Genomic DNA, 17932 nt, shown 5'->3' with positions numbered 1-17932 from the left:
ATTTCTTTGCATCGTTCATTTAAGAAAGCCTTCTTATCTCTTGATATTCCCTGCATTGAGTTGGGTATATCTTTGCCTTTCTTGCCTTTCACTTCTCTTCTTTTCTTAGCTATTTGTAATACCTCCTCAGACAAGCATTTTGCCTTCTTGAATTTCTTTTTCATTGGGATTGGTGTGATCACAGCTTCCTGTACAGTGTTAGAAACCTCTATCCTTAGTTCTTCAGGCACTGTCTACCAGATCTAATCCCTTGAATTTATTTGCCTCCTCCATTGTATAATCATAAGGGATTTGATTTAGGTCATACTTAAATGACCTAGTGGTTTTCCCTACTTTCTTCAATTTAAATCTGACTTTTGCAATAAGGAGCTCATGATCTGAGTCACAGTCAGTTCCATGTCTTGTTTTTGCTGACTGTATAGAGCTTCTCCATCTTTGGCTGCATAATCAATCAGATTTCAGTATTAATCATCTGGTGATGTCCATGTGTAGTGTTGTCTCTTAGGTTGTTGGGAAAGGGTGTTTTCTATGACCACTGCGTTCTCTTGGTAAAACTCTGTTAAGCTTTGCCCTGCTTCCTTTTGTGCTCCAAGGCCAAACTTGCCTGTTATTCTGGTTATCTGTTGACTTCTACTTTTGTATTCCAGTGCCCTATGATAAAAAGAAAATCTTTATTGATGTTAGTTTTAGAAGGTCTTGTTGGTTTTCATAGAATCAGTGAACCTCAGCTTCTTTGGCATTAGTGATTGGGGCATAGCCTTGTGTTACTGTGATGTTGAATGGTTTTCCTTGGAAACAGTGGACATCATTCTGTCATTTTTGAGGCTGCACCCAAAATGGACACTGTTCTGTTCTGTTTCAGACTGTTTTGTTGACTATGAGAGCTATTCTATTTCTTCTTCCTGTCCATTTTAGTTCACTCATTCCTAAGGTGTTGATGTTCACTCTTGCCATTTCCTACCTGACCATGGCCAGTTTATCTTGATTCGTGGACCTAACACTCCAGGTTGCTATGCAATATTTACTGTTCTTACAGCATTGGACTTCATTTCACCACCAGGCTCATCCACAGCTGAGCATGGTTCCTCCTTTGGCCCAGCCATTTCATTCTTTCTGGAGCTATTAGTAATTGCCCTCTGCTTTTCCCCTATAGATATTGAACACCTTTTAACCTGGGGGACTCATGTTCCCATGTCATACCTTTTTGCCTTTTCATAGTGTCCATGGGGTTCTCTGGCAAGAATACTGGAGTGAGTTGCCCTTTTCTTCTCCAGTGGACCATGTTTTGTCAGAACTTTTCACTATGACTCATCCATCTTGGTTGGCTCTGCATGACATGTTTCATAGCTTCAGTCAGTTATGCAAGCCCCGTCATCATGACAAGGCTATGATCCATGAAGGGGACATATTAGGTTACCATGAGGCAATTGTCTTGCATTTGAGCTTGTGTTCTTGGAAGAAAGTTGCATACTTGAAAGAGTATTCCTATCTCCTCTTAATCTCTACAAATTGATCTTAATTTTGATCTCGAATCCTCTATTTTTTTTTAACTTTTTTTTTTTGGTTTTTTATTCTATTAGGTACTGAATGAAGTGTGTTCTAGTCTTCCAGAGTAATTGTGAATCTGTTTCTCCTTATTTTCATTTTATATATTTTAAGTCTTTGGTTCTACATGCATTTACATTTAGACTTGTTATACTCTTTCTGGTTAATTGAAACTTAATCATTATAAAATGTTCCTTTTTATCTCTAGTCATGCTTTTTGTCTCAAATTTTACTATGTAAGATATTAATACACTATGCATACTTCACTTGTTAAGGACTAATGTAAGTTAGTACTCACCATTTTGTTTGTAAGATGAATAGAACATTGTTATTTCCTTTCTGACATGGTATTGATGTCATGCATTTTAATTCTATATGTATTTGACATATTCAATCATTACTATTTCATTAATCATTACTGTTTCAATATTCATTTAAATTAATGCATATATTTACCCTTTTTGTTACTTATCTTGTCCTTTAATTTTCCTTCTTGAATTTTTTTCTTCTGACTGAACAACAGCTTTTAGTATTTCTTTTAGTGTATGTTTGCTGGTGACAAATTGCTTTCATTTGTTGGAAAATGTATTAATTTTGCTTTCATTTTTAAAAGATGCTTTTACTGAGTTTAGAATTCCAAGTTTTATTTTCTATTAGTATTTTGAGATTTTGTTATGATTTGTCTTTCATTGTTTTGTTGAAAATTAAGCTTTCAATCTAGTTATCTTTGAAGGTTACGTTCTTTTTAAAATTCTTTTCTCTCACTCCTTGAAAATCTATGTCTTTGTTTTAGGCTGTCAGCAGTTTGACAGTGGTATGCTTAGGTATGATGTTATATGTATTCTGCTTGGGATTTGCAGTCTGTAAAAAACTTGTAGCTTAGTGGGGTTTTTTGCACACTTGGGGAAAATTTTAGTTATTATTTATTCAAATTATGCAGTTACTTGATTATCTTCCATCTCTTCTCCTAGTGATGACCCCATTGTCTAGATTTCTTGTTAGCCCTTTTCTGATAGTTGTTGTTTTTCTTGGATTTTGGTAATATCTTGTTTTCTCATATAACTTGTGATTGTAGAAGAACAGCTTAGACACTATATACTAAAAACTGTAGATATAATTAGATGCTCTGGATGATATTATCTTTCAGAGAGGGTTTGTCTTTGCTTTTAACAGGTGAACAGTCTAGGAAGACGAGTAATCCCTGATTGCCTTCATCCAATCATATATTGAGATTATTTGAAACTGGGTTTCAGTCCCTGTGAAGACTTCTTTATTTATTTATTTTTTTTCACTCTTATTCTTAGAGGATACTCTTCAAGACTTAGGTCTTTGAGAGATTTATCAGGCCTCTCCTCCACTGAAGGACCTTAATTCTACTTTTGTCCGTTTGTTGTCTGGTTGCTAAGTCATGTCTGACTCTTTTGCAACCCCATGGCTGCCGGGCTCTTCTACCCATGGGATTTCCCAGGTAAGAATAACTGGAGTGGGTTGCCATTTCTTTATTCAGGGGATCTTCCTGACCCAGGAATAAAATCTGTATCTTCTGCATTGGCAGGCAGATTCTTATCACTGAGCCGCCTGGAAAGCTCTTCATTCCTTTCAGTTCAGTTCAGTTCAGTTCAGTCGCTCAGTCGTGTCCAACTCTTTGTGTCCCCATGAATCACAGCACACCAGGCCTCCCTGTGCATCACCAACTCCCGGAGTTCACCCACACTCATGTGCATCGAGTCAGTGATGCCATCCAGCCATCTCATCCTCTGTCGTCCCCTTCTCCTCCTGCCCCCAATCCCTCCCAGCATCAGAGTCTTTTCCAATGAGTCAACTCTTCGCATGAGGTGGCCGAAGTATTGGGAGTTTCAGCCTCAGCATCAGTCCTTCCAGTGAACACCCAGGATTGGTCTTTAGGATGGACTGGTTGGATCTCCTTGCAGTCCAAGGGACTCTCAAGAGTCTTCTCCAGCACCACAGTTCAAAGGCATCAATTCTTCGGCGCTCAGCTTTCTTCACAGTCCAACTATCACATCCATATATGACCACAGGAAAAACCATAGCCTTGACTAGACGGACCTTTGTTGGCAAAGTAATGTCTCTGCTTTTGAATATGCTATCTATGTTGGTCATAACTTTCCTTCCAAGGAGTAAGTGTCTTAATTTCATGGCTGCAATTACCATCTGCAGTGATTTTGGAGCCTCCAAAGATAAAGTCAGCCACTGTTTCTACTGTTTCCCCATCTATTTCCCATGAAGTGATGGGACTGGATGCCATGCTCTTACTTTTCTGAATGTTTTGCTTTAAGCCAACTTTTTTTACTCTTCTCTTTCACTTTCATTAAGAGGCTTTTAGTTCCTCTTCACTTTCTGCCATAAGGGTGGTGTCATCTGCATATCTGAGGTTATTGATACTTCTCCCAGCAGTCTTGATTCCAGCTTGTGCTTCTTCCAGCCCAGCGTTTCTCATGATGTCCTCTGCATAGAAGTTAAATAAGCAGGGTGACAATATACAGCCTTGAAGTACTCATTTTCCTATTTGGAACCAGTCTGTTGTTCCACGTCCAGTTCTAACTGTTGCTTCCTGACCTGCATACAAATTTCTGAAGAGTCAGATCAGGTGGTCTGGTATTTCCATCTCTTTCAGAATTTTCCACAGTTTATTGTGATCCACACAGTCAAAGGCTTTGGCATAGTCAATAAAGCAGAAATAGATGTTTTTATGGAACTCTCTTGCATTGGCTGTGCTTTGCTGGAGCAACCGTGAAGAGATACCCCACGCCCAAGGTAAGAGAAACCCAAGTAAGATGGTAGGTGTTGCAAGAGGGCATCAGAGGGCAGACACACTGAAAACATACTCATAGAAAACTAGTCAATCTAATCACACTAGGACCACAGCCTTGTCTAACTCAATGAAACTAAGCCATGCCCGTGGGGCAACCCAAGATGGGCAGGTCATGGTGGAGAGATCTGACAGAATGTGGTCCACTGGAGAAGGGAATGGCAAACCACTTCAGTATTCTTGCAAATGGCAAGAATGATAGGATACTGAAAGAGAAACTCCCCAGGTCAGTAGGTGCCCAATATGCTACTGGAGATCAGTGGAGAAATAACTCCAGAAAGAATGAAGGGATGGAGCCAAAGCAAAAAGAATACCCAGCTGTGGATGGGACTGGTGATACAAACAAGTTCTGATGCTGTAAAGAGCAATATTGCATAGGAACCTGGAATGTCAGGTCCATGAATCAAGGCAAATTAGAAGTGGTCAAACAAGAGATGGCAAGAGTGAATGTCGACATTCTAGGAATCAGCGAACTGAAATGGACTGGAATGGGTGAATTTAACTCAGATGACCATTATATCTACTACTGCGGGCAGGAATCCCTCAGAAGAAATGGAGTGGCCATCATGGTCAACAAAAGAGTCTGAAATGCAGTACTTGGATGCAATCTCAAAAACGACAGAATGATCTCTGTTCATTTCCAAGGCAAACCATTCAATATCACAGTAATCCAAGTCTATGCCCCAACCAGTAATGCTGAAGAAGCTGAAGTTGAACGGTTCTGTGAAGATCTACAAGACCTTTTAGAACTAACACCCAAAAAAGATGTCCTTTTCATTATAGGGGACTGGAATGCAAAAGTAGAAAGTCAAGAAACACCTGAAGTAACAGGCAAATTTGGCCTTGGAATACAGAATGAAGCAGGGCAAAGACTAATAGAATTTTGCCAAGAAAATGCACTGGTCATAACAAACACCCTCTTCCAACAACACAAGAGAAGACTCCATACATGGACATCACCAGATGGTCAACGCCAAAATCAGATTGATTATACTCTTTGCAGCCAAAGATGGAGAAGCTCAGTCAGCAAAAAGAAGACCAGGAGCTGACTGGGGCTCAGACCATGAACCCCTTATTGCCAAATTCAGACTTAAATTGAAGAAAGTAGGGAAAACCACTAGAGCATACAGGTATGACCTAAATCAAATCCCTTATGATTATACAGTGGAAGTGAGAAATAGATTTAAGGGCCTAGATCTGATAGAGTACCTGATGAACTATGGAATGAGGTTTGTGACATTGTACAGGAGACAGGGATCAAGACCATCCCCATGGAAAAGAAATGCAAAAAAGCAAAATGGCTGTCTGGGGAGGCCTTACAAATAGCTGTGAAAAGAAGAGAAGCAAAAAGCAAAGGAAAAAAGGAAAGATATAAACATCTGAATGCAGAGTTCCAAAGAATAGCAAGAAGAGATAAGAAAGCCTTCTTCAGCGATCAATGCAAAGAAATAGAGGAAAACAACAGAATGGGAAAGACTAGAGATCTCTTCAAGAAAATTAGAGATACCAAAGGAACATTTCATGCAAAGATAGGCTCGATAAAGGACAGAAATGGTATGGACCTAACAAGCAGAAGATATTAAGAAGAGGTGGCAATAATACACAGAAGAACTGTAAAAAAAGATCTTCACGACCCAGATAATCACGATGGTGTGATCACTGACCTAGAGCCAGACATCCTGGAATGTGAAGTCAAGTGGGCCTTAGAAAGCATCACTACAAACAAAGCTAGTGGAGGTGATAGAATTCCAGTTGAGCTATTCCAAATCCTGAAACTTGATGCTGTGAAAGTGCTGCACTCAATATGCCAGCTTATTTGGAAAACTCAGCAGTGGCCACAAGACTGGAAAAGGTCAGTTTTCATTCCAATCCCAAAGAAAGGCAATGCCAAAGAATGCTCAAACTACCGCACAATTGCACTCATCTCATATGCTAGTAAAGAAATGCTTAAAATTCTCCAAGCCAGGCTTCAGCAATATGTGAACCATGAACTTCCTGATGTTCAAGCTGGTTTTAGAAAAGGCAGAGGAACCAGAGATCAAATTGCCAACATCTGCTGGATCATGGAAAAAGCAAGAGTTCCAGAAAAACATCTCAAGGAATACTTGGGAATTAACTGAGGAATGGATGATGGAAAATTATCAGTGGAATATGAGAACTAAATCTTAAGTAGGTAAATCCCAAGGTTAGTATAAACTGATTGAAGGAAGTGTAGGGTACAGACTTGACTAGGGAAAGTAGTGTGAGTTAGCCATATCTTTTTATGACAGTACTATAATACAATTCATTTGTATTTACAGCAAAACTATTTTAAGACAGCTTAAAATGTAAAATTTTAAGTTAAAGTGCAGTTTATGTTAATTTTTCAAAAAAGAATCTTGTTTTGTGAATTCAGTATGAGAAAGCTTTCACCCAAACCAATATTTATGCATCAGATAATTCATAGGGGAGAGTTCTTTGTATGATTAAATTTGAGTACAAGTGCATTCACAAATTATACTTCTTTAGAGAAACTCATTTTGGAGGGAAAACCCTGTAAAAGCAATAACTAGAGAACTCCACAGTTGGAAGTTATCAGAAAATTTCTGTTAGAGCAAGATTAATGCACTAAATGGAATATTTTCTTTCATAAATCAGTTTTCAGTATTCTGTACTTATACAGAAGTATTTCTTAAAAGTGAGAAAGTTTTCTTACACAAGTCAGTATTATAAATTATTCATTTATAATTTATGTAATTTATATTTTCAAAAAGGCTTCCCTGGTGGCTCAGATAGTTAAGAATCCACCTGCAATGCAGGAGACCTGGGTTGGGAAGATCCCATGGAGGACAGCATGGCAACCCACTCCAGTATTCTTGCCTGGAGAATCACCATGGACAGAGGAGCCTGGTGGGCTACTCCATGGGGATGCAAAGAGTTGGACATAACTGAGTGACTAAGCATACACAATAGAAAGGCCCTATGATTATTGTAATTTGTATATGTCTCTGCCCATGAGTTACACCTTACTGACAACAGATAAATAACTAAGAAAAGTAAATCTTCTAAGAATATATCATTTTCTTAAAATGCCACAAAATTAATACTAGGAAGAAACTATATATTTGATACAGTGGAAGAAGTCTTCCTCTAGAAGCAATTTTTCATCTTGTTTATTTCTTAGCTTTCATGCTCATGTCTGTAGAACAAGTGAGGATAAATAGGCCAGTCCAAAAATTGCCTCTCTTTTAATTAAAAACACACACACATGTGCATACATGCAAAACTTTATTAAGTGTGACATATTTTGTCTCTTGAATTTTATACTTTCTCAATTCTCAGTAACTCCAGCCATCAACAGTCTGTCAACAGATAAGCAATGTTGATGAGCTTCTTATATTTTTCTTTTTACACATGATCACATATGGACACACTAATATGTTATTTGTGCACACATATGTGTGTTTTCATTATCTTAATATAGAATTATACATGCATTACATGCATTTTTGCATCTTTTGCACTCAGTAGTACTTTTAACCAGCTGAAGAGCCCATGGTGTGGACATGCCATATTTTTTTCAACCTCTTGCCACTGTTTATTGACAGTTTTGCCACGAGGAAAACTGATCCACCATCCTCAAGAGGTGGCACAGAAAACAGGTTAGAGGACAGTATAATCATGTTCTTACCTACCAGAGCCTTCTTTTCCCTTGTTAAAATGAGACTGATGGATTGAATTGTATTTTCTTATATTAACAGGAGAGCTTCCCTGGTGGCTCAGAGGGTAAAGTGTGCCTGCAATGCAGGAGACCTGAGTTTGATCCCTGGGTCGGGAAAATCCCTGGAGAAGGAAATGGCAACCCACTCCAGTACTCTTGCCTGGAAAATCCCATAGACAGAGGAGCCTGGTAGGCTGCAGTCCATGGGGTCATAAAGAGTCGGACACAACTAAGCGACTTCACTTCAACTATATTAACAGAGGTTGCCAGATTTCTCTTGAATAAGACTAATATTTCATAATTCTAATAGTATAAAAATGTGCCCTTCCCCTCTATTAAAAGTAGCTATTATTCTTTAACCTTGAGGAATTTTATGATTTCAAAGTGATAACTAGTTTTATTTTAATGGATATATTGATATACCTGTTTAAAAGTTCCTTTACCACTTTGCTAATTTGCAGGTTGTCTTTATAAACTGTTCATAAATTTTGCTTTTTGGATTGTCTTGTCAGTATGTTACAGCTTTTTATATACTAAATGTAGTAACTTAAAAAAAAAAAACTTATTGTCTCTTGACTTTGTATATGATAGTTCTCATTCATAAGTAATTTTTTTTACATGTTTAAATATGCCCGTCTCTTCTTTCATAGTTTCTGAAGTTCTAGTCCTAGTTAAGCTTTATATATTACATTTAAGTCCCCTACTTATGAATAAGTTCCATTCTGAGCATTGTTTGTAAGTCAATTTGTTCAAAGAACACTTTCCCCTGACATCTTTACCCACGGAATGGTACAATATGTCCAGGAATCATGCTTTTGTAAACCTGGGAATTGGGCCCAGATGCTAAAACCTGTATTTTTCACCTTAGGAAACTGGAAATATGTGGCCTCATCCTGCCAGAAAAACCCACTGGTTCATCTTTCCTTTCATTGCAACAGCTTTGGTTGAGTGTTTTATTTTTCGGAAAGAAACGGGCTGTTTGCCACTTCTTGCTGGGAAGTCCCATGACTACTGTTTCACTTAATCAGTGTCATAGCAGGTATGGCAGTCAGCACTCAACACTTTCCTCTGACACTGTACCTTTCTCACGGAAAGGTACAGTGTGTCCTAGGAGTGTCTTTACACAGTTCTGAAAGTGCAGGGAAACATGATTTTGTGAACCTGGGAATTGGGGCCTGATGGCAAAAGAAGTATTTTCCCACTGTGAAAGCTGGATAGTTTCAACCTCAAAGCTGCCAGAAAAACACACTGTTTCATTTTTCTCATTAAAGCGATAGCTTTGGTTAAGTTTTGGAGTTTTGTGAAAGCAACAGGCTCCTTCTGACTTCAGGCAGGGAAGTCACCTGACAGTATGGTTTCACCCACTGAGAATAACAACAGGAATGGAAATCAACTCTCAGAGAACAGTCTCCCCTGACATCTTTTCTCATGGAATGGTACAGTGTGTCCTGGGTGTGTCTGTACACAACTCTGAAGCTGCCAGGAAACATGCTTTTGTGAACCTGGGAATTGGGCCCTTATGGTAAAACATGTATTTTCCACATTTATAAGCTGGATAATTCCAGCCTCAAACCTGCCAGAAAAACACACGGGTTCATTTTTCTCTTCATGACAGCAACAGTTTTGGTTAAGTTTTTGAGTTTTCCAAAAGAAACACTCTGCTTGCCACTTCTTGTTGGGAGGCTATCTGACTGTACAGAATCCCCTAATCAGGGTAACAACAGATATGGCAGTCAACACTCACAGAACACTGCCCTGACAACCTTTTTCATGGAATGGTCCAGTGTGTCATAGGTGTGTCTTTACACAACTCTGAAACAGCCAGGAAACATGCTGTTGTGAACCTGGGAATTGGGCCCTTATGGTAAAAGTTGTATTTTTCACCTTTGGAAGCTGGATAATTCCAGCCTCAGACCTGCCAGAAAAACACACTGGTTCATTCTTCTCTTCAATACAACAGCTTCTGTCAAATTTTGGAGTTTTTTGAAACAAACAAACAAACAAACAACAGGCTGCTTGTCACGTCTTGCTGGGAAGTCACATAACAGCACCATTTCAGAGTAACAGCAGTACCTAATCAGGGTAAAAGCAGGTATGGCAGTCAACACTCACAGAACACTCTCCTCTGACCTGTTTTCTCATGGAATGGTACAGTGTATCCTATGAGGTCTTTACACAGTTCTGAAATTACAGGAAAGCATGATTTTGTAAACCTGGGAACTGGGAACTTATGGCAAAAGAAGTATTTCCCCCAGTATAAGCTGCATAGTTGCAGCCTTAAACTTGCAAGAAAAACATACTTCTTCATTTTTCTTTTCATTACAACTGCTTTGTTCACAATGTTGAGTTTTCTGAAATAAAAAGCATGCCTCCAACTTTTTGCTGGAAAGTCATCTGACCATAAAATTTCACCTAATCAGAGTAACAACAGGTATGGCAGTCAACACCCATAGAACACTGTCCCCTGACGTCTTTTCTCAAGGAATGGTACATCGTTTCATAGGAGTGTCTTTACAGAACTCTGAAAACGCAGGGAAACATGTTTCTGTGAACCTGATGGCAACAGTGTTTTCTCATTGTGAAAACTGAATAGTTGCAGCCTTGGTTTGGCCAGAAAAACACACTGGTTCATGTCTCTCTTCATTATAACAACAACTTTGGTCTGGTTTTTGAGTTTTCTGAAAGAAACAGACTGTTTGCCACTTCTTGCTGGGAAGTCTTCTGACAGGACAGATTCTCTGATCAGGGTAACAACAGGTTTGGCAGTCAACACTTAAAGAACACTCTACCCTTACATCTTATCTCATTTGGAATGGTACACTGAGTCCTACCTGTGTCTTTACACAACTCTGAAACAGCCAGAAAACATGCCTTTGTGAACCTGGGAATTGTGCCCTTATGGTAAAAGCAATATTTCCCACCTGTGGAAGCACTATAATTGCAGCCTCAACCTGCCTGAAAACCACACTGGTTCATTTTTCTCTTCATTCACAAACAGTTTTGGAAAAGTTTTTGAGTTTAATGAAACAGGCTGCTTGCCACCTCTTGCTGGAAAGTCACCTGATGGTAGTTTCACCTAATCAGCGTGACAACAGCTATGGCAGTTGACACTCAAAGAACACAGAACATTCTTCCCTGAACTCTTTTCTCATGAAGTGGTACAGTGTTTCCTACATGTGTTTTACAAAGCTCTAAAATGCAGGAAAATATGTTTGTTTTTTTTTAAACCTGGGACCTGGGGTCTAATGGCTAAAGAATTATTTTCCAACTGTGAGAGCTCAACAGTTGCAGCCTCAGTCCTGCCAGAAAATCACACTGGTTCACTTCTCTATTCATTATAACAACAGCTTTGGTCTAGTTTTCTATTTTCTGAAAGAAACAGGCTGCTTGCCACTTCTTCCTGGGACGTCCTCTGACAGGACAGATTCACTAATCAGGGTAACGACAGGTATGGCAGTCAACACTCACAGAACACTCTCCCCTGACCTCTTTTCTCATGGAATGGTACACTGTGAATTTCTCCATATTTCAGCCAGAAACTGGGGGCACAGAGTTTCCTGCCTGAAGTACTAAATTTTCCATATTTTAGCCCCAAACCTGTGGTGCAGAGTTTACTGCCTGAAATATGAAATTTTCTATATTTCAGCCCAGAAACTTGGAGTGTAGAGTTTTCTGCTTGAAATATGAAATTTTCCATATTTCAGCCTGGAAACTTGGGGTGCAGATTTTCCTGCCTGAAATATGAAATTCTCCACACATCATCCAGGAAAATTGGGGTGCAGATTTTCCTGCAAGAAATGTCAAATTCTCCATACTTCATGCAGGAAAACTGAGGCACAGATTTTCCTGCCTAAAGTGTGAAACTCCCCATATGTAATTCAGGAAAACTGGGGTGCAGAATTTCCTGCCTGAAATGTGAAATTCTCCATATTTCATCCAGGAACGCTAGGGTGCAGATTTTCCTGCCTGAAATAGGAAATTCTACACATTTCATCCAGAAAAATTGGGGCTTAGATAAAAATATGGGAAATACATCTTCAGAGTTAACACCTTTTGAATTGTTTTTGAAAAAATCATCAAAATTTTTATGCATCTTATGACGGTACTCATTATCAGAACATAGGCTTGGTAAAATGTGACTTTTGCATCACTTCCTTGTCCGTATTTATCTTGTTGGTAGATTCTTTGGCCTCTTCTGACTAGTTCTTTTTGAAGCAAAGATTAAAGCAGTAAATCTAGTTTATGTGATTTATAATAATCTCATCCAAAGTAATTTCTCAATTGGTTTTTCTGTTGTATAAAGTTTTCCATTTTCATTTTGTTTCTTTTTTCTTCTTGTTTTTCTTTTGTGTTTGTAGCTCTACATCAAATATTTTTTGTAATTGTATAGTATATTAACATGACAATATTTGTGTTGCAATACAACATAATTATTCAATATTTTTACAGAATAAATTTTATTTAAATATGACCAAATTGTGAGTTGCTTGCTGGTTTCAGAGATGAATTCCTTGTGGATATCTTGGTTTACAAATATTTCTTCATATTCTGGGTTGCCTTCTTCATTCCTTAAGGTTTCCTTTCCTGGGCACCTGCTTTGAAATTGAAGTAGGTCATGCTTTGCTGTTTTTGGTTTATTTCTCATGGCTCTAGGAAATGGATTCCAAAAGACCTTGTAATGTTGTCATCCAAACCCCAAAAGACCTTGTAGTTTATATAATCCAGTGTCCTGACTATGTTTTCCTTAAGAATTTCATAGACTCCCTCCTGACCTTGAGATCTTTATTATTTGGAGTTAATTTTGTGTATGGTACATCGTGAGAAATGCTGGGCTGGAAGAAGCACAAGCTGGAATCAAGATTGCCGGGAGAAATATCAGTAACCTCAGATATGCAGATGACACCACCCTTATGGCAGAAAGTGAAGAGGAACTAAAAAGCCTCTTGATGAAAGTGAAAGAGGAGAGTGAAAAAGTTAGCTTAAAGCTCAACATTCAGAAAACGAAGATCATGGCATCCAGTCCCATCACTTCATGGGAAATAGATGGGGAAAGAGTGGAAACAGTGTCAGACTTTGATTTTTTGGGCTCCAAAATCACTGCAGATGGTGACTGCAGCCATGAAATTAAAAGACACTTACTCCTTGGAAGGAAAGTTATGACCAACCTAGATAGCATATTGAAAAGCAGAGACATTACTTTGCCAACAAAGGTCCGTCTAGTCAAGACTATGGTTTTTCCAGTGGTCATGTATGGATGTGAGAGTTGGACTGTGAAGAAAGCTGAACGCTGAAGAATTGATGCTTTTGAACTGTGGTGTTGGAGAAGACTCTTGAGAGTCCCTTGGACTGCAAGGAGATCCAACCAGTCCACACTGAAGGAGATCAGCCCTGGGATTTCTTTGGAAGGAATGATGCTAAAGCTGAAACTCCAATTCTTTGGCCACCTCATGTGAAGAGTTGATTCATTGGAAAAGATCTGATGCTGGGAGGGATTGGGGGCAGGAGGAGAAGGGGACGACACAGGATGAGATAGCTAGATGGCATCACCGACTCCATGGACGTGAGTTTGAGTGAACTCCGGGAGTTGGTGATGGACAGGGAGGCCTGGCGTGCTGCAATTCATGGGGTTGCAAAGAGTAGGACACGACTGAGCGACTGAACTGAACTGAACTGATGGTGTTAGAGAGTGTTCTAACCTCATTCTAATTTTCTTAGTTTTAATAACCCTCGCACAATCTATTGGATTTATTTGTGTGTCTACATTAATTCAAATCTCTTAATTTACTTCACCTGTATCTAGAGATGGAGGGCTTCTGCACAGGGCAAGAGGCACTCCAGCAACATTGTGGGGTCACATTGCCTGCCACATCCTCCCAGGACCCTGAGCCCCACAACAATCCAGCCTTGGGACCCAAGCCTGCCCAGTCTTCAGAGATGTGATTCCAACCAACGTAACCATGGGATGAAGGGAATAGAGTCAGCATATGTTTATATATTTATTGTGTTTATCCAGTTATTTGAACTTGAGTATATAGGTGAATTACAAGGCAGTGGTTTTTTTTTTTAATTCATAGTCACTTGATTCACTCACACATTGATGTGTACATGCTGTATTTCAGACACTGTTCCTGTATAGATTATGACAGAAAGTGGAGTATCATTCCTAGTGTTATCCAGTAGGTCCTTGGGGCTTATTTTCTCAATAGCAGTGTGCACATGTTAGTCAAGTAGCTCACTCCAAAACCTTTCTTCTCTGCTAACAGTAAGTGAGAAGAGTTTTTTCTAAGTCTGTGAACTGTTTATCTTGGCTCAAAGAGCTCATATGTATCCATTTTTAGATTCCACCTAGAAGTTACATCATATTTTATTCATCACTCCCTGTCTCTCTTACTTCACTTGCTATGATCATCTCTACCTTCTTGTCTGTGCCTGAACGTGGCATTGTTTCATTGTTCCTTATGACTGATTAATATACCATTGTGTGTATAGAACCCATTTGTTTTATTCATTTCTGTGTCCTTGTACACTTAGGTTGCACCAGTGTCCTTGCTATGGAAACTGGTCTGGCAGGGATGGCAAGGGAACCCTTGTCTTTGAACATGTTGCTTTTCCCTGACTGTATCAAGGCATGTGATTACTGCTTCCTAAGGCACTTCTGTGTTATATTTTTTGAAGATCCTCATGTTGTTCCATCTAGTGGATGAACCAATGAGCATTTTTAGTAATTTCATCCAAATTAATTTCTTGATAGGAATTTCTATTCCTAAAATTTTCCCATTTTTATTTTGCTAACCTTCATCCTTGATTATTTCTTGTGTTTGTAGCTACCCATCCACTGTTTCTTTTTCAACTGAGGTACAGTTGATTCACGTTATATATTTGCTTTGAGATACAACATAGTGATTCAATATTTTAATAGAATATATGCCATTTAAAGATATTACAAAATCATGTCTTTATTTCTCTCTGCTGCATACTATATCCTATTATTTTCCATACATTATACATAGTGATTTTTCTCTCTTAACCTCTACCCACATCTGGCAGCACCCACAACCAAATCCCCACAGCATCCGTTCGTTTCTGGATTTGTGAATCTCCTTCTGTTTCATAAATGAGTTCATTTGTGTCATATTTTACATTGAACTTAAGTGTGATTTCCTGTGGCAGTTTTCTGTGGTTTTCTGACAAGCTTGCCTTAGATGAGAATATGTAAATACATTTTCCTGAAAATAGTATAATTTTCAGGAATAATATAATTTCATCACTTCATGGGAAGTAGATGGGGAAACAGTGGAAGCAGTGTCAGACTTTATTTTTGGGGGCTCCAAAATCACTACAGATGATGACTGCAGCCATGAAATTAAAAGATGCTTACTCCTTGGAAGGAAAGTTATGACCAACCTAGATAGCATATTCAAAAACAGAGACATTACTTTGCCAACAAAGGTCTGTCTAGTCAAGGCTATGGTTTTTCCAGTGGTCATGTATGGATGTGAGAGTTGGACTGTGAAGAAGGCTGAGCGCCGAAGAATTGATGCTTTTGAACTGTGGTGTTGGAGAAGACTCTTGAGAATCCCTTGGACTGCAAGGGGATTCAACCAGTCCATTCTGAAGGAGATCAGCCCTGGGTGTTCATTGGAAGGACTGATGCTGAAGCTGAAACTCCAATACTTTGGCCACCTCATGTGAAGTGTTGACTCATTGGAAAAGACCCTGATGCTGGGAGGGATTGGGGGCAGGAGGAGAAGGGGACGACAGAGGATGAGATGGCTGGATGGCATCGCTGACTCGACGCACATGAGTCTGAGTGAACTCCGGGAGTTGGTGATGGACAGGGAGGCCTGCGTGCTGCGATTCATGGGGTCACAAAGAGTTGGATGCGAATGAGTCACTGAACTGAACTGAATATAATTTTAATCAGAATTTTTTCCATATTCCATCCAGGAAAGCACAGAATCTTAACCACTGGACTGCAGAGAAGTACCCCTGTGCATTCTTGTTTAAATTAACCTTTATTTCATATTGTAGTAACACTGATATACAATGTGTTATTGGTGGCAGGTGAACCGAATATATTTTCTATTTTGTTATTGTTTAGTCATCATATCTGACTATATTTGTTGGAGTGTTCCCTTTTCTCCAGGCCCTGTTACACTTGTAAGACATCTATGTGCTTATACATATGTGTACATAGGTATAAATTCTAGGTACATAAAGACATAAATATCCATGTACTTAGATGTATAAATGTTTAGATTACATTGAAATGTAAATTCTAGGTTCATAGATATATAAATGTCTAGGAACATCAATATATAAATATCTAGGTACACAGAAATGTAAATTCTAGGTACATAGATATATAAATGTCTATATACATAGAGATATAAATGCCAGGGTACATAGAGGCATAAATATCTACATAAAGAGAAATATAAACATCTATGTACATATAGACATAAATATCTATGTACATACAGACGTGAATATCTATTATATATACATATAGATGTAGATATATATATACTGCTGCTGCTGCTGCTGCTAAGTTGCTTCAGTCGTGTTCGACTCTGTGCGACCCCATAGACGGCAGCCCACCAGGCTCCCCCATCCCTGGGACTCTCCAGGCAAGAACACTGGAGTGGGTTGCCATTTCCTTCTCCAATGCATGCAAGTGAAAAGTGAAAGTGAAGTCGCTCAGTCGTGTCCGGCTCTTCGCGACCCCATGGACTGCAGCCCACCAGGCTCCTCTGTCCATGGGATTTTCCAGGCAAGAGTACCGGAGTGGGGTGCCACTGCCTTCTCCAATATATATATACACAGACATATAAATATCCATATACACAGAAGATGGTTACACAGTGGACAGTGTGAGAGACAACCTTATAGGTAGATAAAATAAGTGATACAGATAGTGGCATTTAGAAAATCATATTATGAGAGGGACACATAAAGAATTTCAAAGCAAAGAAAACAAATCTAACCAGGACTCATGTAAATAAACCATCAAGTCCCAGGAGATTCAGGTGGTGATGGCAAATTCTGGAAAGGTCAGGTAGTGAAAAAAAGTTAAATGTTTCATCTTTGTTTACAAAATATACCTTATCAACTTAATGATACATACTTGTTGATACCTCCTTAAGTATGTGTCATCCCACACATCTTCATATGCCCTCATCCAAACTGTTTCAGCTCAAATCATTCCGAGCATAACTCCAATTTGTTGCAACTCTCATTAGTCATGTCTTGCAATGTCATAAGAAAGAGACATTGTAATTCATTCGTATAGACCAGTGAAGGCTAGGATTTCTGTCTAATGTATATTTTTTTAGGGGCCTTATAAATCATTTAAAATTTCAACACTTCTCCCTGGTTCACCCTGTTCTGACTCAACTGACATGGGAAAAGCTATGGAAAGAGTGTTTAATATAATCTGAACTCACCAGATATTTCTTATTTCTTATCTTCATGTATTTGGTGTACATGAAAATGTGAGAAGTAGACTTTGATGGATATAAAAAGAAATATTTTGAATGTAGAAACATGATTAGAAACTGGGAGAGTCATTTGACCATACAGCAATCACAATGAATCAACTCCACCTCCCTCAACCATGAAGACAAGTTTATTTTGGTAATAACATCTGCAACTGAGGAGTTAAAGTGTTAAATATGTGAAAAATTATTAACAGAAAGTGAAAGTTGCTCAGTTGTGTCCAAATCTTTGTGAACCCATGGATTGTAGCCTGCCAGGTTCCTCTATCCATGGAGTTCTCCAGGCAAGAATACTGGAGTGGGTTGCCATTCCCTTCTACAGGGGACTTTCCCAACCCGAGGATTGAACCTGGGTCTTTT

Source organism: Bos grunniens, chromosome 8 (assembly GCF_055505025.1).
Source record: "Bos grunniens cultivar Pamir isolate PY7600 chromosome 8, Bosgru_T2T1.0, whole genome shotgun sequence".
Taxonomy (NCBI): domain Eukaryota; kingdom Metazoa; phylum Chordata; class Mammalia; order Artiodactyla; family Bovidae; genus Bos; species Bos grunniens.
Note: the sequence above shows the minus strand (reverse complement) of the source record.